We start from the raw sequence: 12,419 nt of genomic DNA on the forward strand, positions 1-12,419 counted from the left end.
CGGGCCCTGCCCACCACGCTTCCCACGGTCCCCTGGGAGAGAGGAGGGGCGAACCGCCAGAAGGCATAAAGGCGGCCGGAGGAGCGGCAGCAAGTTTTCTCCTCTGCCTTAAGTTTACAGTATGTGAAGTGCCAAATGGAGAAAGCGACCCTTCCCGGACACGACGATACCCGTTCTTTTGCGATGGCTACATCTATGGCATGAACCACGGGATCGGGTGGGTAATTGAGCTTCCTTTTCCTGGGGCATAGATAGAAAAAGGTATACGTTGTACTCGGTTACGTAAGAAAGTAGTTAGTTAAATGCAATTACAATATTTTATAAAAAGTCACATGCTTTAGTTTTCTACGAGAAACCCAAAAGGCTACAGGGGTTACGCTTCATTTCTCAAAGACCACGCACGCTACCCGACCTCTACCGGAACCATGTTCTGCATAGGGACGAACAACAAAGCCGAACTAGATCCTGTTCTAAGGATCCATTCCCAAACGTATCTCCGGTTCGCAAAGCAAATTATTTACTGTAAATCGCCGATGATTCTGAATCGCCTCGACGGCCTCTCCGACCGACTCCCTTACAGAAGTAGATGAGTCCCAAAGGACGCAAGTCACTAAAAAAAACACAGAAATACAAGAAACGTAGCAGAAACTGTATAAAGGGGCCTAATCGACACCAAAGTAGCTAAGATGAAAATAAACTAGAAAATGCAACACAAACACCTCAGCAAATGAGGCGATACCCTTCATCTATAGCGACGCCTCTGAGAAACTCAAGAGGAGAACCGAGCCGACGATAGATGTCTTCGGGGTACCAGATACCGTATAGAAACGTACCGTAAGGCAGAAAACAGACCGCCGCGGAGCACCGAGATGGCAACGGAAAAGGTTCTGGCGGAACAAGAGGCGTCGTCGCAGGGATCAGAGATGTCTCGAAGGGGCCAGAGAGACCAAAAAAGTCTCGGGGATGCAGTGAGCCCAAAAGGGAATTGAACAAAGTAGAGATGTCCTCAGGGGGCCGAGGACCGAATGGAGGAGCGCCGAGCAGACGAGAGGACGGAAAGACCCACCGGGGTAACGCGTGCGGACGTGGGAAGGGTTCAGAGAGAAACGGAGGAACGCAAAGCGACCCGCCGAGCTAAAACGGGGCTCAAAGGCGTAGCGCTTGTCTCCCGAGAGCTCGGTGAGGGGAGCGGAGGAGTCCCGAGGGGACCCGAGACCCCAAAGAAGCCTCAGAGATAACAATGAGGAACTCCGAAGGGGATGCCGACAAAGTACGGACTTCATCACGGGGCCAGGGGGTCAAATGAAGGCATCCTAAATGGCAAAGATTAAGATAAGAGCGCTCTGACGTGAAAAAACAAACCGACCGACCAATTGACCGACGAAACCCACAGAGAGATCTAGGGGGCAACGAGAGTGCCATAGTACGAGAAAGGACTCTGAAGACACGGTTATAAAGAGTAGAGGAATTATGAGGGGGCATGGTAAGAAAAGAAGGCTTGGGGACACTTCGAGTGAGGGCTTCGGAGTCTCAGGAGGGCACCTAGGCAAATTGCAGGCGACTGAGAGAGGCACCCTCGACGGCAGAGGGAAAGATAAAGGAGCTCTGCGTAGCAAATAAAGATGGAAGGCTCCGACGGAACAAAGGAGACGGAAAGGGAAATAACGTGCCACGAGGCGCCGTGGAGAGCGAGGAAGGTCTCGGGAGGCATCGTGACTGGGAGAAAAAGCGTCCCGAGGGAGTCACAGAGATGGAAAAAGGATTTGGGATGTGATGATTAAATCCAGAGGGGATGGTGAGCAAGTAAACATGTCATCGGAAAGGCAGGGAACAAAGAGAGGCACGGCTAGAGGGACTCGGGACGTCTTCCGAGGGAACGAGAGGGCTGTGAGCGCCGCTCCAGATCTAAAGGTGTGCTAAGGGCAACCTCAAAGGCATCTAGAGGTGTCGTGATGCCACGAGAGGAGTCTCGAACGGGCCGGAGACCAAAGATGGCTCGGCGACACGAGGAGTAAGTCTGGAGGGGATACGAATGGCGTGCGGGTGTCCTCGGGAAGCCGGGGAACAAATGGACGTGCCCCGGGTAGCAGAGAGGACGGTAAGAGCCGTCTGAGGCGCAAACAGATCCAGAGGCGGGTTTCTGAGGGAACGACAGACCATCAAATTCCGCCCCAGAGCTCAAACGAGGCCGTGGCATGCCAAGTAGGTCTCGGGAGGCGCGGTGACCGGGAGCGGGGGGATCGTGAAAGGCTCGGAGGCATAAGAGCGATCGAAAGGGAGATGAAGCGCTACCCGAATTCTGCGAAGCGTGAGGAAGGTTTCAGGAGGCGTCCTAGATGGCATAGGAAAAAAAAAAGTGTTTATTTTGGGAACAACAAATAAATAGGCAAAGACATAGAAAATTTCACAAGCGACAGGGTATGCGACACGCTAGAATGAATCAAAAAATTAAGCCGGTGAACCTGATAAAAAGAGACGAGGAAAGAAAATTTAAACGTGAGGGGGTACGGGACAGGCGGCAAACAATTAAAAAGAGGGAGAGACATCCTTATAAAAGCAGACGTAGAACAAATGTTTTAAAAGCGATGGGTTACAGGAAACGGGGCGGGGGGCGGGGAATAGGGACAGAAAGCGAGGTAAAAGTACACAGAGAAACAAAATTTCAAAACGAAAAGAATTAAGAGTAAAAAATTGGAAAAATAGGGACAGTGACCTGCATAAAAGGAGGCGTAAAAGAAAATTTAAGAAGCGATGCCCTTGGGAAAAATTAAGGAAAAATAATTAATAAATAACAACAATGAACGAGGCGAAAGCAGAAAATTTTAAAGGCTGAAGGATCAAGAGAGGAAAGCGCTAAAAAATAGTGGCGGCGACCTAAGTGCGGACAGAGGCGGAAATATCGAAAAGCGATGTCGCTAAGGAAAAGAGAAGGAAAAATTAAAAAATAAAGACGGCGAACGCAACAAAAGTAAAAACTTTTAAAAGCCAGAGGGACTGAGGGCATAAGAACAAAATTAGAAAACTGTGACGGTGAACTAAAATGGAGATGTACAAAGAAAATTGAAACAGGGAGGATGTTAAGGAAAGACACAAAATACTTAAAAATACGGGCATTAAAGGCAGGGAGAAAGTGAGCATAGCGAGAACGTATAAAAAGCGATAGGGGTTAAATAAAGGAATCGAATATAGAAGAGACAGCAAACTACAAGAGTTGGAGAAAGAGACGGTAAAAAGCGAGGGCGCTAAGGAAACGCGAGAAATTGATTAAAAACTAAAGGTAGGCGAATAAGGACCGCGAACGGGATAAAAGTAGACAGAAAACTTGAAAAGTGACGGTGCTTATGGCAATAATGAAAGAATTAAAATGTAACGATGGCAAACTGAAATGGAGACGTATATAGAAAATCTAAAAAGCGTAGGCACTAAGGGAATATGGAAAATAACTAAAAGGAAAGACGGCAAAGGAAAAAAGTAGGCAAGAAAGAACGTTTTAAAAGCGAGGGGCATTAGGGAAAATAAGGGGAAAACTGAAAAAAATAGCGACAGCAAACTAAAGAAAGATACAAAGAAAACTTAAAAAGCGAAAGCGCTAAGGAAAGACAAGAAATAATTACAAAATAAAAGGCGGGCAAATAAAGACGGCAAAGAACATCGAGGCAGGTGGAAAACTGTAAAAGCTATGGTGATTAAGGAAATAAAGACACGATAAAGATAGCGATTAGATTGACCTAGATGTAGAAAGCGCACGTAAAAAGGAACAGGGTATGTGATAGCCGGGAAAATTAAAAAACGGCTGTAAGCAGCCTGAAAAAGCAGATGTAGCGGGAAAACAAGAAGCGATTGGCTACGGGACAGACAGGAAACATTTTAAACATAAAACAGAGAAATGGAAAGGAAATTTAGACACGATGATGCACGGGACAGAGAAGAAAAAATTAAAAAATAAAGACAGCGAACGGAATAAAAGTAGCCACAGAATTTAAAATGGACAGATAATAGGAAACAAAATAAAGGGAGACATAAAAAGAAAATTGTTAAAGCGACTGGCTACAGGACGGAAAGGGAAGAATTAAAAAATAGGGACAGGGAGTCGCATAAAGGCAGACGTTAAAATAAATATTATAAAGCAACAGACTACGAGAAACACGGGAAAGAATTAAAAAATAGGAAGAAGGACAACATTAGAAGGAAAGATGGAAAGAAAATTTTTAAAGTGACAAGGTATATGGAAAAAAGGGAGGAATTAAAATTTAGGGAAAGGGAGACGGATAAAGGGAATTGTTGAAAGATAAATTAAATAGCAATGAGGTACAGGAAATATAACGAAGCAAAAAAAAAGTCATGAAAGCGAGCCAGATAGAGGGACATGTAGAAGGAATTTGAAAAAGCAACTGAATACGAGAAACATAGGCAAGAATTAAAACATAGGCACAGGGAGGTGGACAGAGGACAACATAGAAAGAACATAAAAATACCGATGGGGTACAAGAAACACAGGAATATTAAAAAAACGGGGACAGGGAGACCGATAGAAGGAACTGTAATAAGAAAATTTTAAAAGCAATGGGGTACAAGAAACACAGGAAATAAATAATTAAAAAATAGGGACAGGGAGATAGATAGAAGGAAACACAGGAAGACACTTTTTAAGCAACGGGGTACAGGACAGAGTGAAGAATTCAAAAACAGACACGGTGCCAGAGAGAGGGAACTGTAGAACCAGAAATTAAAATGCAACAGGGTACAAGAATCACAAGAAAGCATTAAAAAACAGAGAGAGGGAGCTGCCGAGAGGGAAACATAGAAATAAATCAATAGGTGAAATGGCACGGGGCAGAGTCAGCAGAAGAGTAACAAGTTTCAGGGAGCCAGGCAGATAGGTGGGCCAGCACAGAGGGAGACGGAAGCAGGGACAGGCAGGGAGGCAGGCAGACGGCTGGGGCAGGGCGGCAGAGACGGACCAGGATGCGCACGAGAGAACGCGTGACTCGCCACAGCTCCTGGTGCTGGCTGGAGACCTTCCCCGCCCCGACGCTTCTCTTTTTGCCTCTGCTCCTTCCTCCTCTGCGGTGCCGCCTGCCCGACCTTCCCCCGCTTGGCAGCATGCAGCGAACACCTCGATGTTCCTCATCCGCGAGGCTTCCTCGCATTCTGGTGGTCTTCTCTATCAGGGATGGCTCGGAGGGATCCTGCCTCGCTCCAGGGACTGTCTGTTCCTTCCTGGAGGCACCTGCCTGCAGCACCTCCCTGGATTCCCTCCTCAGCCAGTTCCTCTTCACTAGCTCCCTCAGGCAGCCGTGCCCCGGCAGCCCCTTTACAGCCAGAGCCCCAGCAGCAGCAGGGCCAGCCCCGCCCTCAGCCTCACTGGCCACACCTGGGGCTGCCCCAGCTGGAGCCCATCGGGAACAGGGTCCGTGGCCAAAGCCCCACGGCACATGGCTACCTCCCCTGCACCCGTCCGCAGCCACGAGCTCTGCCCCCGGGGGCTGCGACCGCCACGAGGGGGGGACACAGGAGGCGGGAAAAGGTTATTGGTTAACGCACCTAAGAAATCCCGGCTGCGAGGCTCGGTGCCCAAAGGCAGCAGGACAGAGGGAGACAGAGGGAAGAGACAAGCAAGACGAAGGACAGAGGGACGTAGAGAACAGATGTGGGACAGGGAGCCAGAAAACGGGACGCTGTGAACGATAGAGGGACGGGGTCCGGGACGACGGTGCAGAGAGAGGAGAGCGGAAAGACTGCGCCGAAAAACACAGATGCGCAGATGGAGGAATAAATGAGAGAGACAGAGAGCGAGAGAGGACGGTGAAAGGGACCGGCAGGACAAGATAGAGAAAAGGTAAGGGCTGGGGAAACCGATAGGGGAAAAAGAAACATAGGCAAGAAATTAAAAATAGAAACGGGGAGCGCGGTAAAGGTAGGCATAGAAAGAAAATTTCAAAAAGCAACAGGGTACGAGAAACGTAGGCCAAAACTAACAAACAGGGACAGGGAGATAGACAGCTGGGAAGTGGTACAGAGGGAGAGAGAGAGAACGCGATGAGTGCGGAGCAGGAAGGAGAGATAGAGAGTAAAACTGAACGAGAGCAATAAAGAAGGCTGGAGGGAGAGAAAAAGACAGAAAACAAGCCGGAAGGATTGAGGAAAAAAAGAGAGGGATGGGTCAGGACAAAGAGACGGACAAAGAGGAAAAAACAGCCACGGACTGCAGGATGAGAAAAAAGGCCAAGGAGCAGGACAGAGAGGGACAATCGGATAGCGAGCTGAGCACGGGGATATAGTGAGAACTGATGAGACAGGCAGCGGTACAGAGATTCAGAGACAAAAATTTAGGTGTAGGATGAAGGGCAGAGATGGAGAGGAAGGGAGAGCCCGGGACTCACTGCAGTTCTCGTTCTCGGCACTGCCAGAATTTGCCGGTTCAGATGCTTTTTCCTTCTTCTCTCCTCCCTTCCTCTTCTGTAACTTCTGTAACAGCTTAGCTGTCCTCCACCTAAGAGAATACGTGGGTGTCTTACAGCTCTTATGAGATGAGGCTGCCTAGACACGTAGCCTCGCTCGTGCGCTACATGGCCATACCATGCTGCTGGTGATGCGTACAAACCCTGCGGTGCACGTTGGTGGTCTGACCTGCTGTGGACTACAAAGAGGGATCCTTCCTCACCTAGAGAGTCAGGCTCTCTTCCCTGCAGCGGGAGGCAGCTGCCTGCTGGATGGCCTTCGATTTCTTCTTTACTTTCTATGGCCTCTCCAGCTGCAGCCGCAGCAGCTGCTGTCCACAGCCGGTAAGCGCTCTGCCTGTCCCTTTTTGTCCTCACGGCACGAGGAGAGTGAGACCGGGGGTAGACAACCCACGTAAGCCTGAGATGGGTCCAGTCAACAGGGGAGGAATGCACGATGGCATCCTCGGCGCAGCCTCTGGGAGAGGTACCTTTCCTTACCGGGAGGCGGCAGCGAGCGTCGCACAGTCGCTTCACGGGCACCACGGTGTCACATTGCTGTTACTGGCCGACGGCGCTGCGGAGCGTACCCAGCGCCTACCCACGGTACTGCAGTTTGATCACCGTGCGGCAGCGAGCGCGGCAGGGGCGTGCGCCGCCGCGCGTTCACGGCCCCCGTGTGGCGGAACAGACTTTTGGTCGCCAGGCGGCAGCGGCGAGGGCAGTGTGTCACTGCGTGGCACCTGCAGCCTGGCACCACAGCTCCGCTACCGACCTTTGGACGCCGGGCAGCAGTAGCGAGGGCAGAGGCGTGTGCTCTTGAGTGTGCGGCACACCCCGTTTGGTGGTGCAGCACAAAGCCTGCAGAAGGCCACACGAATCAGGCAACAAAGCTACACCTCGTCCTGTGACACAGGGCGCGGTAGCAAGGACTGCGACGTGGCCGCCCACCAGCCAAGCCTGCGAAAACTATACTTCCCTGTGCGCCCTGGGGAACTGACGTGGCTGGACAGAAGTGCGTGCTGTAGGAGGCAGCCTTCCTCGTAATCTGGCCTGGGGGAAGTGCTGTTTCTCGCCCTTGAGCCAACAGGGCCGGTAGCCCCGCTCTCCCCTGGGCAGTTCCCACCGCACGGCCCCGCCCACGGTCCGGACTCGCTACCCCAGTCATTCAGCCTTCGCTCCTCCCTTGGCTCGCCCCAGCCCCTCCACGGCCACCAAGGACAGAGGCAGCACTAGCCCCTCCCCCAGCAGCCACCCTGCTTATAGGAGGGGCCTGTTGCCATCAGCCTCAGTGCCCACACCTGGTGCTCCTCTGCCCCGGTGCACAGCTGGAGCCCAGCTGAAACAGGGGGCCATCGCCCGACCCCCACCCCAGGGCATCACTTACTGCCCTGGGCTCCGGCGCAGGCCCTCACCCGGTGCGAAGGCAGTGGAAATGCAGCCGGGAAGGCAAAGGGGACGGCGGCGAGCGTTTATTGGGTCACATGCGTAACAAGTGCCTGGAGCGGGTCTGCCCCGGGGCTCGGGGCCTGCAGTCATTCCTGGAGCCACATTCGTCGCTCCGGCAGGGAACGGGCAGCCGGGCAGCTCCCAGAGTGATGGGCTGCCGGGCAGAGGCTGTCGAAAACGAGGAGCACGCCGCAGAACAGGAGAGGAGAAAAGCGGCAGCTGGCTGGATGGCGGGGGTGCAGCGAGAAAGCGGGAGGGAGGGAAGGGGATGGCGAGAGAAAGACAGACGGAAGAGATGGGGACAAGAAAAAGAACAGAAGCACAGGGAGAGAGGGGAAAAAAGGGAGCAGGGCAGAGCTAGGGAATGCAGCAGCAGGGACAGCGGAGCAGAGGCAGAATGGAATGAGAACAGAGAAAGAAAAATAAGCACAAGGGAGCAGGATGGAGATGAAGAAAAACCTGGGATAGGCAGCACAACAGAGCAGGATTAAAAAAGAATAGGGGCAGGGAGCAGGACACAGGCATGCAGTGAGAAGCGACGGCACAGGGAGCAGCACGGACCAACAGAGAATAAAAAAGAAAGGGGGAGCGTGAGAGAAATGGGGGGAGGGAGACAGATAAAAGGACAGAGCAACAGAGGGCAAGAGGAGCGGGACACTGGGACAGAATGACAAAAGTGGGGCAGCGAGCAGAACAGAGCAGTAGAGACACGAGAAGGACAGAGGGATAGAGAGACAAAGTGGGAGACAAGGACTGCCAGAGAGATAACGACCGGAGGGGTCGGGCACAGAAATACGGGGGCAAGGAGCGGCAGAGAGTGAAGGAGAAAGAGAAGGATGAGGAGCAGCACAGAGGGTTATAAAGACAAAAGTAACGTGCGCGAAAATGACTGAGGAGCAGAGACGGAAAGGTAGGGGAAAAGGACGGTGAGACGGAAAAAGGAATAGGGCCAGTGAGCAGGCCAAAAGGACAAAGAAAAAGGAGAGGAAGAAGGAAGCAAGGGTAAAGGTGGGGACAGGGAATGGGATGTACAGAGAGAGAAAAAGTAGGACACAGAACAGGGGACAGGGATTGACTGATACAATGAGAAATACATATTAGGACAGAGAGATGAAGAAGGTAAAAACAGTGACGGGCTAGAGGACCTGCTTCTCACACCCTTCTCGCTCCCAATGTCGGTTCCGTGGACTCAAAAATGGGACGTGGCACAAGACTGGGGAACTGCGGAGTGAAAGAAAAGGCATGGGAAACTTTTAAAAAAGAAAAAAACAAGAGAGTGCAAAACAGCAAAAGGGAATGGGATAGGGATGGGGAGCAGACAGAACAAGAGCAAAACGAGAGAGATGGGACACCGGACAGAAAGTGAGAAGAAAAAAGGGACAGAAAGCTGGATCTAAGGATGGAAGCAAAACAGGAACAAAACCTGGTATTTCTTACACAGTGTGGATAACAAAAATGAAAATATTCTACCAGCTTGAACAGAACTGCTTACAGTAGTGGCTTACCCTGCTTCTACGCTAAGTTAGCATCCGTTTCGTGGCAGGGTATGCAGAAATATAAACCCCATGATAAAACATGGAAGGAGAAACATGCTTATACGAGTAAGGTAAATGGATTATGGGCACAACAGCTAATATTACTCGGCCTCAATCCTAGCTCGTACGGTCAATAAATACTCAGATTTCCGAATGTAATTTCTGCAAATTCCAGATTTATTTGTGCTCCTCAATTCAAAAAAATAAATTGCATTCTCTCAGCGTTAGATATAGGGTTGTTTGAAGATGCTGTGAACGTAAGGAGACACTTCTCTTTTGCGGGTTCTTTGGAAAATATACGCTGACTCTGAAATTGAGCGAGAAGAGTATGAGAAAATGAGAAAAGCTTACTGCGGATTACTTCGGTGGACATGACATGTTAAGGTACGTACGGGCACCCGGAATCCAGAATAGGTCTCGAATCTAGTCCACGGTGGAGAGAAACCCTAGGCTGCTTCAGTCGTCTGGCTTTTTCAAATCGACGGCGACCCTAAGTTCACTCCCGTGCCTGTGCTGTGAAGAGGGGAAAGACGTTTCTACGTTGCGTATAAAGAGTTGATCTTCTACGCAAGTATTAATACATTGCTTTCCCCTGATGTGTTTCTTGGGTATTGTATGATATTTTCATCGGTCGGGAATAAATGCAGTTGAAGAGTTTTTACTATTACTGACTTCGGGTATTTTTGGTGTGAAAGAAAACCAGGAAAACACCATACAGGAACTAATTTCATTTTAATAGTCTCTGAATTTCCAGTATTTGAAAGGAAAAAATAATAGGGTAAGTACAGGAGTCTGCAGCCATTACCAACAGAAGCAACGTTGGTAAGCCTCTCAATATTCTTTTATGGTATTTGATGGGAAAAAAACATTGAGCCTAATATTTCCCATGTGTAACTTCTCGGGGGCTGGATGCAAGAAGAACCTGACACTCTTAGTAAGCTGCCTGAGAATCACAGCTTATGATTAACATCTCCTGGTCGCACAGGATGAAGCAGAGGTATAACTGATTCCTTGTCCGTATATCTGGATGGACTTTTTCTCAAATCTGTGCCAAAGAAAACAAATGCTATTATAAGACGACAGTCATGGCACAAAGACACGTTACATGAATTCTCTGTTACAATAAGATAATTTTTATCATGAAGATTTCCTAGAATCATAGAATATCTCAAGTTGGAAAGGACCAATAAGGATCATTGAGTCCAACTCCCCGCTCCTCGCAGGACTACCTAAAACTAAACCGTGTGACAAAGAGCATCGTCCACACGCTCCCCGAACTCTGACGGGGCTCGGCGCCCTGACCGCTACCCTGCAGACCCCATTCGGGTGACTGACCACCCCCTCAGTGGACCTCTTCCTAATGTCCGATGTGAACTTCCCCTGACGCTGCTTCGCTCCATTCCCTCGTGTCCTATCGCCACTCGCAGGAGACAGGGGATCGGGGCCTCCCCGTCCGCTACGCCCGCGAACAAGTTGTCGACTGCGATGAGGTCACCCTCGGTCTTCTCTTGTCCAAGCTGAGCGAACTGAGCAACCTCAGCCGCACCATGCACGTCTCACGTTAGACACTTTTGACCGTCTCGGTCGCCCTCCTCTGGACACGCTCAAATACCTCGACATCCTTAGCGTTGTTCAGCATCAATGTTATCAATTACGGTATAATGCTATGTGAAACTCAATGGACTGGAAATGAAATGCCGAGTTAAAGGGACAAACGTATGATTTAAGGCATGTGCAGCAATGGTACATGTCTCTCCATAGCCCCTGTATTTCATGCACCCCCTGCACCTGCCTGCAGCACCCCCCAGATTCCCTCCCCAGCCAGTTCCCCTTCACCAGCTCCCTCAGGCAGCTGTGCCCCGGCAGCCCCTTTACAGCCAGAGCCCCAGCAGCAGCAGGGCCAGCCCCGCCCTCAGCCTCACTGGCCACACCTGGGGCTGCCCCAGCCCCAGCTGGAGCCCGTGGGCAACAGGGACCATGGCCAAAGCCCCACGGCACAGGGCCCCTTTCCCCAAACCTGTCCACAGCCACGAGCTCTACCCCCAGGGCTGCAACCACAGCCGGGGGGGCACAGAGGAGGCAGGAAAAGGTTATTCATTAATGCACCTCAGGAATCCGGGCAGTGAGTCAGCTGCGAGGCTCAGTGCCCAAAGGCAGCAGGACAGAGGGAGACAAAGGGAAGAGACAACAGGAGGAAGGACAGAGGGACATAGAGAAGAGGCATGGGACAGGGAGCCAGAAAACCGGATGCTGCGAACAAGAGAGAGACGGGGAGCGGGACAAGAGCGTAGAGAGAGGAGTGCAGAGAGATTGAGGGGGAAAAAGGAAAAAGGACAGAGATATGGTGGAATAAATGAGACAGGGAGCAGGAGAGAAAAGCAGAAGGGACCAGCAAGACAACAAGATAGAGACAAGACAAGGGCCAGGGAAAGTGATAGGGGAAAAGAAAGCATAGGCAAGAAATGAAAAATACAAACGGGGCAGGACAGAGGTAGACACAGAAAGAAAATTTTGAAAAGAAACAGGGTACAAGAAACATAGGCAAGAACTAACAAATAGGGACAGGGAGATGTAGAAAAAAAAGTATAAGAAGTGATATGGTACAGGACTGTCAAGGTTCAGCCCCAGCCGGCGACTAAGCCCCACGCAGCCGCTCACTCACTCCCCCACGTGGGATGGGGGAAGAGAATCGGAAGAGTAAAAGTGAGGAAACTCATGGTTTGAGAGTTTAATAAGTAAAGCAAAAGCCACGTACGCAAGCAAAGCAAAAGGAATTCATTCACCACTCCCCACGGGCAGGCAGGGGTTCAGCCATCTCCAGGGAAGCAGGGCTCCATCACGCATAATGGTTTCTTGGGAAGACAGACGCCATAACTCCAAACATCCCTTCATCCCTTCCTTCTTCTTCGTCCCAGCTTTATATACTGAGCATGACGTCATATGGTATGGAATATCTCTTTGGCCAGTCTGGGTCAGCTGTCCTGGCTGTGTCCCC

Source organism: Phaethon aethereus (genome assembly GCF_964289735.1).
Source record: "Phaethon aethereus genome assembly, chromosome: 3".
Taxonomy (NCBI): domain Eukaryota; kingdom Metazoa; phylum Chordata; class Aves; order Phaethontiformes; family Phaethontidae; genus Phaethon; species Phaethon aethereus.